The 16,064-nt window shown below is 37.2% G+C and overlaps 1 long non-coding RNA gene across 2 annotated transcripts in view; it reads right to left on the bottom strand.

The window, feature by feature from the left end:
* Positions 1–16,064, bottom strand: part of LOC150059791 (uncharacterized) — an 89,806-nt gene that overhangs the window by 50,126 nt on the left and 23,616 nt on the right. For both annotated transcript variants that reach the window (XR_016536479.1, XR_016536478.1), the window contains exon 3: positions 1,605–1,647. This is a non-coding gene — a long non-coding RNA (uncharacterized LOC150059791). The remainder of the gene's footprint in view (positions 1–1,604; positions 1,648–16,064) is intronic.

Here is a 16,064-nt window from a genome sequence, read left to right on the forward strand (position 1 = left end):
TGTAAGCTTCAAAAGTCAGTGTACAATTCCCCCTTCTATCTTTTCTCTCTCCTACAAAAACCAGCCAAACTCCACGGTGATTTTGCAGGCAGCCTGGGTTCCAGTCTGAAGTGACACAGAGTAGAGCCACTAGCTGACCTTCAGTGAACATGCAGTGCAAGTGAGAAACGTTTTAAACTATTATCAAGAAACTGGGTTATTTACTGAGTTATCAGAGACAACCTATTCTGACTGAAATTCTCTCTGATATAGTTTTATATCTGTAAGTATCCAATTCCTGTGTCCCTTACCCATCTCTAAATTATTATCTCTATAGTAACAGGTCTCTGTTTACTGCTTTAACCCCAGTTTTGGGAACAGTGCCTGAACATGTGGTGGGTATTTAGTATCTGTTGCTTGACCTAATGAATAATAAACTGATCACACCAAATGAAGTAGAAGATTTAAAAATGGCAGGTGAACCTAATCCTAGACTCATCCTCAAATATATTCATTTTACTAAATCTGAATGCAAACATAATGACTCTTGATTCAAGATCAGAAGATGCAGTTTGAAAGCACAAATTGCCTATGGGTGAAAGCACATAAAGCAGCCAAAGTTACAACACAAATGGAAATCTGGCATGCTGCTAAAGGGACTCGGTGACAATCATAAATAAAAAGCATTAGCAGTGTTTGTGTCCACACTGAATGCTGATGTGGCTTCCTTTCCCTGTGTGGACATTAGCATTTGAAATGAACTGAGATGCAGAAGGTTTTATCTGCCTTTATCATAAATTGGTGTGTGAGCCCCTCTAAGAGCTTTTGCAAAATCTGTGTGTGCTTTTGTGCACTGCTTTCTTTTCACATGCTTCCTACTGGTATGCCTGAATTTGGATGGGGATAATGCATTTCCTGTATCATGTGGCACAGTACAAGGAAGCTCATTGTGTCTCCACAGAGGAAGAGTACATCTGTAAGTAGTTTTTAAGAGTGTACTATAAGGATCTTGTTAGGGTGACTTATTCTCCCAGTTCCATTTGGTTGATGAAGAAGGTCACGTGACACATGTGCATAATAAACTGTTTCAGTTGCTGCCAGTAGGAAGCACAACCTATAAAACTGGAAATCTCATGGAATCGCTGAGGGCATGATCACATAAGAAGAGAAGCTAGCCTCAGTCTGAGTTGTCATTTTCACTGCTACAAACAATGCTTCACTGTTACTAAGCTTTTGCATTGACTACTTTCCCCTCGAAGCAGCTGCCTTTCTAGTTTGTTCCTAACTTGGACTAGAAAGGCAATTCTTCATCCTTACAATTCTCTAGACAGAAAACAATATTGATGCCCAAGTCATCTTCCTTTAAATGCACTTATAAGAGTCCTGATGCTTTTGTCATGAAAAAGAAGAAATATATGTTATATCAGACTAATGGGTATGTTTTAGTTCTTCCACATTGTCTCTCATTTCCTCCTATATATTTTTCTTTTTCATTAGCTTTTTTCCCCTTATATATAGTCATTAGTATTTTCCTAGTAAATGCAATCATAAGGGATTAAGTTGTCTCTGATTGTCTGTGGTTATTACAAAAAGGTAAGGTCCAAGCCAAGAAACAGTTAACACACCTATTCCAGGAGTATTTCAACTGCTGCCCACTCTTCCATGTCACTAAGGAACAAGTAATGTATGGAGAAATAAAGTCAATCTATCATGAATATAAATTTGAATATGTAATATTCCCCGCTATCCTTCATTGAACACTTGGTCCTCAGCTGGTGGCTCCATTTTGGGAGGTTCTGGAAAGTTGAGGAACTAAGACCTAGTCAGATGAAATAGACCACTGGGAGTATGCCTTGAGATTTATATATCAGCATTTCTTGAGATTTATATATGCAGTATTTCTTTGCCCTCTGCTTCCTGTCTTCCACGAGGTGAACAGTCTCCTCCTCTACATGCTTATGCTACCCTAGTGTTCTGCCTCACTAGTGTCAAGGATTATGCATTGAAATCTCTAAAACTATAAGATAAAATAGTCATTTCCTTCCTTAAATTGTTCTCTCAAGTAATTTTGTCACAAAATCTAACTAATGAACAACTGTAGCCTTACATATGATCATTGGAGTGATGATGAAAAGTCTGTAAATTGATTAAACCCATTTCTGTCTATAGCTTTGATATGTGTACTAAGCTAAGCACTGGGGAAAAGCTGAAGAGACCATACACATGACCCTTGACATGGAAAGTCAGTAAATAAATGACACTTATGATGGCATAACTAAATGCCATAATAGCTATACAGACAACAGACAGTCCCCGAGGAAAGATCTCAGAATGATCCTAAGTTACTAGGGAAGGCTTTGGGCAGGAGGCAGGAACTGAGCTAGACTTTGAGGCACAGGTAGGTTTTACATTCTGTCAGAAAAGCAAAATGCTCTATTATAAAGAGGTTCAGAAGGCATGACATTTTGATTTATCTGTTTAGAGCTACTCATATCATAGTAGCCCTGTTTCCCAACTATCTACACATGTCATCCACACAAGTCATGTAAAGAATATTTTTTAAAAATCAGATGTTGATAATTGGCAATTCACCACAACATAAAATACCCAGACATCATAGCTTTAAGCTTTATGTTTGTTACAAAGATGATAGGACTGGTTTATCTTGTATATTAGTGAGTATTATGGATTAAGTAATACTGATCTAAGGAAAAATAGAATCTGGGCAAGGAGAGTTTAATCTTCCAATACTAACAAAACAGGTTCTGAAATTTCTTTGGACACCTAAAATACGTGAATTTGGTATTTGTGAGTTTAGAGAATTTTCTTTCATGGACAGAAAGCTGGCACTGGACTTCTACAGAAAGCCATTGGATCCCTACCTCTCCCTTCCTGATTCTGATTCTGGCTGGCATCCCTGGCTCTCTTCTGTGGAAGAATGGCAAGGTCTGGCAGTAATTGTTGCATTCCCACAGAGAGGAATGACTTGTTCACAGGGTGAGCAGGGATGGAGGTAATAGGCATCTCAATGCCAAGTGCTTGACTTCTTGACTCACCAGGAAAAGCATAGTACCCTTTAATTTATTCCTAATTGATATACTTTGCTGTGGTTTTCCAAGCCACAAGGTGTGCCCTTTTAACCATTTCCTTTCAAAAGACCTTCGTTAGGTTTAATGTAGCTATTTTCGTAACAAAACAGCTCCCACCTAAAACTCACTACCAAAAATTTTATTTTTACTTTACATACCTAAATAACATGATTACTGAGGTCTTGAGCTTGTAATCATTAGTCACTGGGTTGTGAGGGATTGGAAGGAAAAAAAGTGCATTCATCAAAAATCAAAATTCTTTTGGGCAATCTTGTTTACTCTGAATTCCATTAACACTTGCATGTGGTAGCACAGGTATGTTGTGAATGTGTGTACATTCCTACACATCAAGTATTTAATGGAAATTTTGTAATAAAAGTTAATATTGTTTAATTCTTGTTCATAGTCCTTCCTTCAAGGATAAACACCCAGAAGGTGTATGCTTGCACATAGCTGAAGAAAATGGTCTGCTGGAAACATAAAATTAGATGGAGTTAATAATTCTTCTAGGAGAGGTTTTCTCTCACTGTTTTAATTTCCAAACTCTGTAAACCAGTTCCCTGCAGGACCTGAAGTCATGGTAGAGATCAGAAGCCAAGGACTCTTGGTTACAGTAGTAGAATATGAAAGTCAGTCACATTCACAGAAAATGAATTTGGATTTCCTAAGTTTTAAAATGTTTAATTGTTTCAGCCTTAGCATTATGAAATCCAAAGAAATAAACTAATGATTTGGCTCTGAGAGTCTTTATATAAATGAGATATTTTGTTGATATTCCTTCAAAGATGATGAAAATTAGGTGCCGATGTTTGAAGCCTTCTGAAAAGGACTTGGAATAATTATATCTGTTAACTGAGCAGCCCTTATACTGCATGCCATATAAATCAAGTTTCATTATTCTTTAATAACTCTTTGCAATTATTTTTTTGAGAACTTTTCAAGCTTGACTATGTTCACCTTGCAGTGGAATGCTTTAAAGGACATTTCATCTAATAACGGAGGGAAATGATAAGTTATAGATGTCAAAGCATATAGCAATGATTTAGATAGCTCTAGGTAAGATTGTAACCAATAAAAAAATTCCCAATCAACCTCCACATAAGAAGCAAAAAAAGGAATAACTTTGCATAATTAAAGAGACATCAACATACTTCTTAATGTGCTAAATTGAAGACCTTTATAAAACTTGAAATCATAAAGCAAAATACTTGAAGAAATTTTTATTATTTTAAATAAAGAAGTTCCATATTTATAAATGAGAATGAAGTAATTTTATTTTAAAATATGCTCTGGAAGCTAGGCGTGGTGGCTCACTCTTGTAATACTCAGGAAGCTGAGATCAGAGGATGTCGGTTCAAAGCCAGCCCAAGCACCAAAGACTGTGAGACTCTTATCTCCAGTAAACCACTAGAAAACCAGAAGTGGCACTGTGGCTCAAGAGGTAGGGTGGTAGCTTTAAGCTGAAGAGCTCAGGGATAATGCCCAGGCCCAAAGGTAGAACAGTAGCATTGAGCTGAAGAGCTTGGGGACAGTGCCCAGACCCAGAGTCCAAGACCCACTACTGATTTCCAGAGCATATTTATATATAATATATATATATAAATATGCTCTGGAAATTCAGCTACCAAAAAAGAAAGAAAATCAACTATAGTCATATTTGGTTTTAATCTCTTAAGCACTGAGGAAGCAAGATATGTTGTGGCCAACAGTGTAGCTGGGTTTAAATTCTAATTATATTCTTTTTTTATGATCTTGGGAAAATTATTCAACCTTTTTTAGCCCATGTTTTAACTGTATCATGGGAAATATAGCAATTCATACCTTAATAAATTATTATAAAAACTAAATGAAGCACTGGAAATAGAATTTAGCTAGCTCAATAAAAATGGATTATATGATATTTTGTTATTTGTTTTCTTACTTTAGAGGCTATAAGGCTCCACATAACCAATCTTTGGTTTTTCTATGATCTGATCTTCTGTCACTGCCCGCCTGCCTCATCTCCCCACTCTACTCTGGTACCCTGGCCTCCATTCTGGCTATTCTTCAGACACTCTGGGCACCCTTCACATCAGGACCTGTAAAGTCTGTTTGCTTCTTTTCTCCTTTCCCACAGTTTCATGGCCTTTAGGTCTTATTTCAGAGGCACCTTGTCAATGTGAATTTTCCCAATATGTTAACACTTCATTTCTACAAATTTATTTCAATGTGTTACTTTGCTTTAGTAGTAATTCCTTCAATAAAATATATATTTTACTAATTTACCTTGACTGTTTTCTACATCTCCCACTAAAGCATATTTTTGTTTTAGACACTGTTGTATCTTCAGTGCTTACAAACTGTTTGTATCAATGGCCAATAAATCTTTTAGGGACTGAAATAATGGATTCTCTTTAATTTAAAAAAATGGATGACTATATCATGCATGTATATTCCCTACATCTACAGTTTAATGAAATGTGAAGTTTTTAGCCACAATGATTTCTCTTAGTTGCTCTGATGATTACCAAACATGTTTTCTACATGACCTTCCATTTATTCAATATTTATTGAACATGAGTATGGGCCAAGTATTTTTATAAACATTTTAGCTATATCAAAGACAAAAATGGACAATGATTCTTGTTTCTATCTTAACTTTGCTAAACTTCAGCTTCTTCATACATAAAATGGATATAGTAGTATTCATTCATATGGTTATTCTGGAGATTAAGTACTCAACAAATACTATTTAAGATCATTTTGCCCACACTTAGAGCCTGGATAAGACAGGAAATTAGACTGGGAGTCTGACCTCATGGTAGAGTGTTTGCCTAGCATGCACAAAGACCGGGGTTTGATTCCTCAGTAACCACATACATAGGGGAAAAAAAAGCCAGAAGTGGTGCTGTGGCTCAAGTGGGTAGAGCACTTGCCTTCAGAAAAAAATACCCAAGGATAGTGCTCGGGCCCTGAGCCAAACACAGGATTGGCATAAATTTTAAAAAAAGACGAAATTAACAGAAATGGTAAAGTTAGAAATAGAAAATAGTCTTCAAGGCCAGGAGCATGGCCTAGTGGTAGTGTGCTTGCCTATTATGTACTGTACCAAGCTCTGGGTTTGATTTCCCAGAACCACATATACAAAAAAAAGCTGGAAGTGGTGCTGTGGATCAAGTAGCAGAGTAGTAGCCTTGAGCAAAAAATGTCCAAGGACAGTGCCCAGGCCCTGAGTCCCAGGACTGGCAAAAAAAAAAAAGGTAGTCTTTAAACAAAATTCAGTATGAGTATATAGCCCTCTCTTAGAACCCCAAGTTTCTAATATGATTTACTTAATCCTCTAACATTCCAACACTAAACTTATAATTCCATTTTATAGGTGTAAATATTCAGGCTCAGACAAGCTAAGTTTTTGCCCTTAGTCAAATACCATGAAATAGCTAGAGTTTGAATTTAGCCAACTCGATTCCAAAGCCACAGTTTTAATCTCTATGCTATTGGTTCTGAATATAATAATCACTGGGCAGATGTTAAAAACATATTAATTCCTGTGTTCCTCCTTCAGAGATTCTGATTTAACTGGTATGGGATACTTAGAGGCATCCAAGTGATTCTACCACTGCCAGGCAAGAGCTAGTTCAATATATAACATAATTTCCATATTGAAGTACATAACTCAAGGTCAAAAGGTAGTAATTGGTAAAGCTGAGTTCTACATTCAAGTATACATGAATCTGAAGTTTTGTTGGGTCCTTCTTACCACCTTGACCAATACTTCCACCATTACAACTTTAATACCAAGTTACATGTGAAGGAATTTTCAAGAACACAGAAAAATTAAGAACTATTAGCCAGGATACCTTACATGAAATGTTACTTTAAAAATTTTTTTTTCTTTATTAAAGAATTTATTAACATTGATTTTTACATCATATTTCAAATGACATGCTTAACAAATAAGTATTCAAGAAGGGAATCTCTATATACAATCACTGGCACTTAGTTTTTAGAACATAATCAAAATTAGGCTAAGGGTTTGTATATCATAGATACATATTAATCTATGTAATAAAACATTATGTCTATAGAGTCACAAGTTTTTATGTCTATGTTTATATGTCCAATACCATGTCCATAGCATTGGGTATGCAAATACTGAGTCCTCTTTCTTGCACTGTTTGGATCTAATAGCCACATATTAACATGCACCTTTTGTTCCTTTGGTCTTGACTTGTCTCACTCAACATGATTTGCTCTAGATTCACCTACTTCCCTGCAAATGCCATTATTTTATCTTGTCTGTTGGCTATATAGAATTCCATTGTATATATATACCACATTTTCTGTATCCATTCATCTGTAGTAGGGCATCTGGATTGTTTCCATCGCCTGGCTATTGTGAATAGTGCAGAGATGAACATAGCTGACCAGGTGTCCTTATAATATCTTGGGTTATGATGTTGAGGGTGGTATGGCGGGATCATAGAGGTCAATTTTCAGTTCTTTAAGAACCTCCACACTGCTTTCCAGAGTGGCTGAACTAGTTTACAATCCCACCAGCAGTGCAGTACGGTTCCTTTTTCTCCGCAACCCTGCCAGCATCTATCATTGTCTGAGTTCAAAATCTTGGCCATTCTTGTTGGGGTAAGGTGGTATCTTAGGGTTGCTTTTATTTGCATTTCCTTTATGACCATGGATGACGAACATTTTCTCATATGCTTTTCTGCCATTTTAATCTCTTCTTTTGATAAGTCTCTCTTTAGTTCCCTTGCCCATTTAGTGAATGGTTTGTTGAGTTTGGGGGCAGGGAGGATTAGTTTCTTGAGTTCCCTGTAGATACTGGATATTAAGCATTTGTCAGATGTATTATTGGTAAATATCTTTTCCCAATTGGTAGGCTGTCTCTCTACTTTTGTGGCTGTGCTTTTATCTGTGCAGAAACTTTTTATTTTTAGGTAGTCCCATTTATCGAGTCTCTCTCCAATCTGTTGTGACCCTGGGATTCTGTTCAGGAAACTTTTGCCTGTGCCTATGAGTTCCAGTGTCTCTCCTACTTTATCATGTAGCAGTTTCACAGTTTCCGGTCTGACGTTGAGGTCTTTGATCCACTTTGAGTTAATGCTTGTGCATGGTGAAAGGCTAGGGTCAATTTTTAGTTTTCTGCATGTGGCTGCCCAGTTTTGCCAGCACCAATAATTGAATATAGTGTTTGTTCCACTGTATATCTTTGGCCCCTTTGTCAAATACAAGTTGACTATAGGTATGTGGTTCTATTTCTGGATCTTCTATTCTGTTCCATTGATCTTCTATTGATCTGGTCTATTTTTGTGCCAATACCATGTGGTTTTTGTTATTATGTCCCTATAGTAGAGTTTGAAGTCTGGTATTGTAATACCACCAGCATTTCTCTTTTTGCCTAGAATTGTTTTGGCTATTTTAGGTCTTTTCTTGTTCCATATGAATCTTTGGATTGTATCTTCTACTTCAGTAAAGAATGTCTTTGGGATTTTGATGGGGATTGCATTGAATTTGTATATCCATTTTGGCAGTATAGCCATTTTTACTATGTTGGTTCTCCCTAACCATGTGAAATGTTACTTTTAAGAAATACTTCAGGTTTCAGCCAGGTTTTGGTGGCTCATGCCTGTAATCCTAGCTACTTAGGCAGCTGAGATCCAAGTATCACAGTTCAAAGTCAACCCACACAAGAAAGTCTGAGGCTTTTATCTCCAGTTAACTGAAAAGCATTCCAAATAGTTATTTTTCCTAAGAGCTTATAAACAGAAGTGGTTCTTGGGACAAATAATTTTTTTCATATGAAATGTTAAATGAGACCAATTTCAGTACTTTGGGGATTAGTGTCAATGTCGGCTCATGTTTTTTGGCACTGAGCCCTGGGCCCTGGCCACAGGCCTGCACTGGGTCACCTTACAGCTGCACCTCAGGGGAACTTGCCAAGAGACTTGACTCATGGAAGCACTACCCTATGGCTTGTGACCAGACATTGCGCCTAGAGACTCCGCCTGGCTAATAGCAATTCATATGACCGTAATTGTATCTAGCAAACAACTTGGAAGAGTCACCTCATGTAGCATTGTAACACCTCTGACATTTCTGGGAGAAAAATAGGATTAATTGTCATTAGTAGAGACACATATTCTAAGGTTCAATTTATAGCAAGAAGGTTCTAGATCGATGTAATTATCACATAAGATGGGAAATATGTCATTTCCATTTGTAGCCAAATTTACAGCAGATCTTTTAAAAAAAAAGCAAATGTGAATTAATACACCTTCTATCTGGCAAATATCATGTAACCCTTTTATTAATTACAATAAAAAAATAAATTTAAAAAAAAGAAATCTGAAAGAAAAAAAAAGCAAGACTGCTTTTGTAGTTCAGACAGTTCAAGATTTGAAATCTATTTTTTCCTATTAACTTGGTAGGAGCATTTGGACAGATAACTAAATCTCATAGTACCTCAATTTCCTTACCAATAAAACAAGTTTTGTTTTGTGATGGGGTTTGAACTCAGGGCCGAGGCACTATCCCTGAGCTCTTCTGCTCAAGGCTAATACTCTGCCACTTTAAGCCACAGGACCACATCCAGTTTTCTGGTGGTTAGTTGGAGATAAAAGTCTCAAGGACTTTCCTGTCTGGCTTTGAACCCAAATTCTCAGATCTCAGCCCCCTGAGTAGCTACAATTAAAGACATGAGACACCACTGAATGGGCATAAAACATTTTTTCTAAGGAAGCAAATTCTAGTGAAATAGAAATTTTTCCCCACAAAGAGCTTGAGGTAAGTTGTATTGGTAAATAATGAGTATCCCTAAACCTTAAATATTTAAAACAATGGCAGAATAACAATTTCATTGGGAGATTATATGTGGAATTTGTGCCTCTAACAAGATATGGATTGTAGAATCTTTGTGATTTTCTATTTTCACACTTGGCCTAGGCTAATTGAAGTCTAATTGATCTATTTTTTTGTCTATTCTTCATAAAATGTGTGCTCTCAATTCTATACATTATGTTTAAATTTCTAGGCAATGACAACTTACATGTTGTGATATTACGAAAGCAATTTAGTGGGCCTTCTTTTCATATAATATATTGATATACTGATCTCTAGGTAGGGCAACTTGAAGTACTTATTTGAGAAAATAAACAATTAAGCAAAACATATACCAAACCCACAATCCAGTTTAGCAAATGCAGGCATATTTCTTTATTTCAGCCTATTTACTTTGGCTTATGTGCTAATGTTTGCCCTTTCATATGTCCCAAAGAAATTCAATAACCTCTTCCTATTCTTTCTTTTATCTTTTTTAAAAAAATTGTGGAATCTGTGTTGCTGAATTATCAGTTCCATTTTTCTAAAGATATGGAAGAAGTGTAAGGAGAGTACAGTCAGTAGTTTTCATTATTGGAAGATATTATTGGCAGTTCTGGGCAGGTACAATTTAGGTTTTGTAATCCCTAAATTATTTCTGGCAAGCAGTGGTGAAAGATGATTTATATTGTTTTGTAAGACAGACTAGTTGCTAGTACAATAAAAGCAAAATTATTATTTTTACCTGTTTTCTGTGCTTGGTACATGTAATATGTTATAAATCAAGTATATTAAATAGTATTTGGATAGTATTAGTATTTGGATAATGTATTATCCAAATATATATGGTTTAAACAACATAATAGTATCTTAAAGAGACAGACTTTAACATCATTTTTTTTTTGTTTTTTGCCAGTCCTGGGGCTTGACCTCAGGGCCTGAGCATTGTCGTTGGGCTTTCTCAGGCTACCACTTGAGGCACAGCACCACTTCCAGCTTTTTTCTATGTATGTGGTACTGAGGAATCAAACCTGGATCTTTGTGCATGCTAGGCAAGCACCCTACCACTAGGCCAAACTCCCAGATCCTGTAACATCATTTTCTTTTTTTGTATTATATTTTATTGTCAGAGTGATATATAGAGGGGTTACAGTTACATTATCAGGTATGTAACACCATTTTCTAAGTGTACAAAATCAACAACATTAAAAGAAGTGGTCAAAGTGAGGTTGCTTTTCTCTAAGAGACATGGGAAATGGGGCCAGGAGTTTGGCCTAGTGGTAGAGTGCTTGCCTAGCATGCACAAAGACCTGGGTTCGATTCCATGGTACTACATACATAGAAAAAAAGCCAGAAGTGGTGCTGAGGCTCAAGTGGTAGAGCTTTACCCTTGCAAAAGTCCAAGTCCAAGGACAGTACTCAAGCCCTGAGCTCAAGCCCAGGACTGGCAAAAAACCACACCAAAACAACAACAAAAAAAACCACGGGATGTAAATTTCTCTAAGGAAACGTATCTCTGTCAAAGGAACTTATCTCTTCAGTACCTACTATAGTTCTACCTTAGAAAGAGACAAGATATTTACTATACATTAAAAAAAAAGAATCCCTTAACTATAGATTCTGACAGTTTGATTGTGTACTAGATAGTTGGGTACTGTGCATAGGATGAATAAATCATTTATTTATGAAAAGGGCTTCCCCTTAGAGTCATAATCATCTGGTCTCTGCATTAAAATATAAAATTATACTGATGTAGAAGAGAGTGCTACCAAAAACAAGCAGGAAACTAGTAGGGCAGCAAGTCACTGTATATTAGCTGATAAACTTCTATCTTCTATCTAGTTTTTTTTTAATCCATAAGATACAAATGTTTTCACTCATGATATTTTTCACTACAAAGAATGACAAAAAACCCAATAATAAACCCAGGGGATACTAGGCAAAAGTTGCTGAAATAAATACAGGCACAAAACAGAAACTGAGGCAGGGCACTGAGCAGAAGGGAACAGTGAGCCATTTTGAAGAGTGAGACAACTGGGAGCAGAGGGTGGGGACAGTCTGGAAAGCAGTGGAGTAGATGACATGGAAATGCCACAACTGTTTGTTGCAGCTGCTCCAATGTCTCCTTTGCTTCAGATAGGGGAAAATGTGTCTGGAAAAAGCAGATAAGAACAATATACCAGAAAGTTTCTAAATAACAGGAATATAACCTTCAAAAAATCACCTTGCTTTCATGAAGCAGTTATTTTTAGGATTCAAAAACAAGCAAAAAGAAAAATAGGTGGAATTGGAGATCATGTTGAACCTAGTTCAAAAGGCCACCCCGTGTGGAAGCTAGGCCTGAAAGGCCTATATATTCGTGGACATGTATATACCTCTATACATGTCTAAGGCCTTGGTGTCAGCTTTCCAATTAAATCCCTGACCTGTGTCCCTATGTGTTTACAAAAATTTGTTGAAGTTTTTATTTCCTTGATGCTATGCTGTTTTCCCAGTGTGATGTATAAATTCCAGTCCTGGTTGCATCAGTGTCATTCTGCTCCTCTGAATGAGACTCTCCATCCAAGTCCTGAAACCCATGTAATACTTTCTTCTCAGAATTGACTGTACCTCCGAATTTCCATGGTCCGTGTAATGTTATCCATGTGACTTCCCCCTAAATTTTGTTTAAATTCCACCCATACCTGTCCACTGCTGCTGCCCCCACTCCTGCTTGGGGCAACCCACCGGGTCTGTCCCCCAACAAGGCCTTGAACAAGCCCTATCAGTCATTGGCCTAACATTTCCTACAACATGCATGTATGTATGTAGATATGTATGCACACATACTCAAACATAGTCCTAAGTATAGGACTATTCAAGGGAATTAAAAGATGTGGAGAGGAAAAAGATGGAGGGTGAGGGTAGGGAGTGTAGCCTGATGGTAGAGCACTCACCTAGCATTCACAAAGACCTTCGTTCCATTCCTCAATACCACATACACATGGACATGATGCTGCCCAAGTGGCAGAGTGCTAGCCTTGAGCAAAAAATGTTCAGAAAATGTCCAAAGAAAAAAGATGAAAGGTGAATAATTTTGAAAAATATTTTAACTACGTGTGAAGGTGGCATAAGCAATAGAGAGGATTCTGAACATAATACAACAATAAATGCACATCTGAACTACTACGGTAAAACCCCTCATTACAATGAATACTCATTTTAAAAACAGATGACATAAAAGTAAAAATAGGCGAGGTATGAGGGTAGACATTAGTGTGAGGGACTAGAGCTAACAGAGGGTGAATGAGAATGAATATGGTGAAAATAGTTTGTGTATGAAAATAGAACGAGACTTGCTGAATTGCTTTAAGTAGAATAAAGGAGAATCCTAGAGGGGATGTACAACTAATATATATAATAAACAAATATAGAAATGAGGTGAAGAAAAGAACAGGGTCAGTTTTCTCTTATTTTCTTCAGGTTCTGCAGGCATCCTAAACAGAAATGCATCCCACCCTTTAAAAGTAGAGAACATTTATATCATTTTGTTTTCTTTTTTGCCATTCCTAGGGCTTGAACTCAGGGCCTGAGCACTGTCCTTGAGCTTCCTCAAGGTTAGAGCTCTACCACTTGAGCCACAGCACCACTTCCAGCTTTCCTATGTATATGGTACTGAGGAATTGAACCCAGGTCTTTGTACATGCTAGGCAAGCACTCTAACACTAAGCCAAACTTGCGGCCTCAGAGAACATTTAAAATAAGAACAAAAAAATTATTTATCAGGGACTGACAAAAGATGCAAAAGTAAAGGAAGAAAGTTAGAGCAATAGTGTGATTTCTGAGCACTTTTAAAGGTTAAAAAGTAAAAAGCAAGCTCATGAGCATTCAGTAATTATTTCAAGTTATACAGGACTTCCTGTCAAGGATTCAAAAGAAAGGTCTGTTAAGACTCCTAAGTTGCTTTCTACTGCTACAAGATGGCATAGGGGTCTCCAAGTTTTACAGGGTTCTTCTCTCTTCAAGCTTATAAAACGCAAAGCATGCAGATTTTGTTCATTCAGTAAAACTTGCTTGGGTGGTATGCCTTCACGGTGTAGTGGCAGTCTCTTGAGATTCTAGTCAGCCACTTAGTACCTCTATGGCTTTGGCTAGGCTTAAGTGAAGATTTAGGGGTAAATGCTGCCTGATGTCCCAGCTCAATTAGACATATCACAACTCAGCAGATTCACAAAACATGTTATAGTCTGAGCAACCTTGAAGATAACAAGCATATTATTACTAATGCAAAACACATCATTTTGTTGATGTGTTTACCTAACAGCACGTATAGAGACTTGAGTCTGAGCAATCAAATTAACAGAACACGAGTGATGACCTTCAGCATAGTCAGAGTTTTATTTATAGTCTGACCTCACTCATTGTGAAGTATATACTATTACTTTTCTAAAGCTCTCGGAGTGATGATTCCTCATTATTTGCACATGCTCTGCTTATTCTTGCCTTTATGCCCCAGTTGATGTTGAATCTTCTCTAAAATACTTCACCCCTAGGCATGGTGGTACAGATCTATAATCCTAGCACTCAAGAGGCATTGACAGGAGGATTGAAGCTGGAGGTTAGCTTGAACTACATAGAAAGATTCTATCTCAACAACCCAAAAGGTTTTTTAAAAATCCCCAAATGCAGGGCCGGGAGTTTGGCCTAGTGGTAGAGTGCTTGCCTAGCATACACGAAGACCCGGGTTCAATTCCTCGGTACCACATACATAGAAAAAAAGCCAGAAGTGGTGCTGAGGCTCAAGTGGTAGAGCTCTAGCCTTGAGAAAGTCCAAGGACAGTGCTCAGGCCCTGAGCCCAAGCCCAGGGCTGGCAAAAAAAAAAAAATCCCCAAATGCCTTTAGTTTCTCTGCCCAGCAAACCCTGTCCCATCTTCCTGGGCCCATCTCAAAACAAATTAGGAGAAAATAGCATCCACCTCTTATGAATTGAATAAGCAAATATATATATGTATATATATACATACAGTGCTTTCAATGGCATCTCACACACAATAAACAGTCTATAACTGTAGTTACTCTTTTTACTTGGTATCATATGCTTTATGCTATAAATGTATTGTTACAAGATGAATTGTACCCTCCCCCACCTGCGTTCATATGTTGAAGCTCTAACACTACTACTTCAGAACATGAATTCATTTGTTTTTAAAGAGGCGATTCAGTTAAAATGAGGGTGGCTCTTAATCTAAAGGGACTGTGTCCACATAAGAAGAGGAGATTAGGACACAGAACAGAATGACTACCATGTGAAGTCATAGCACAAAGATAGCTGACAGGCTGGGCATGATGACATTTGCCTGTAAATCTCAAAACTTAGGGAGGGAGGGGGTAAGAGGATCACAAGCTTAAAGCTACCCTGGGCTATATAGTAAGACTCTGTCTTTTAAAAAATTCAAGCCAAAATAATTAACAATAACAATAAATAAATGCTGCTGTCTTGTCTAGTTAGGCAGCTATAACAAAATACTAACAACTGTGTAGCTTATAAACAAATACTTCTTATCCACAGTTTTGGAGAATCTAAGATACAAGATATTTGCTGAGCACCCACTTTCTTACAGATGGCAGTTTAAGGATTGCAGTGTTCTCATGGGGTCAAGAAGGGTCTGTATGGAATCTCTTTTATGAGGGAACTACTTACTCCTGAGGGCTTCTCCATTATAATATACCCACCTTCCAAAGGCCACATGTCCAAATAACAATGCCTTAAGGTTAGAGTATCAGTTAATTAATTTTGGGCAACATAAACATTTAGGCCAGAGCAGTGGCTATGTACAAGCCATGAAAAGCAGTCTGAAACCAGACAACATTGTGATCTTGAATTTCCAGTCTCCAGAATTGCAAGAAAATTTTCTCCTGTTTAAGCTATGGTACTTGTCATGGCAGTACTAATGTCATTAGCAAGGTAATATAAGCATTAAGATTAACTATGGCAATAAGTGTAAAATTAATTTTAACAGCATTAAACTGGCAGAATATCTCCAAGAGGTTTTAATTTCTTGAGGATGAAATCATAGTGGTTAAGTTCACTTTGCTCTAGTTTGCTTCTATCTCCTCCTAGCTATGTAAATTTAGGTAAGTAAAGTCTAAAGATATTCACAAGGACCATATGAGCTTCAGTGCTTCCTGTGTGTTAGGACTAA

This window comes from Megascapheus bottae, chromosome 8 (assembly GCF_031878675.1).
Source record: "Megascapheus bottae isolate mThoBot1 chromosome 8, mThoBot2.hap1, whole genome shotgun sequence".
Lineage (NCBI taxonomy): Eukaryota > Metazoa > Chordata > Mammalia > Rodentia > Geomyidae > Megascapheus > Megascapheus bottae.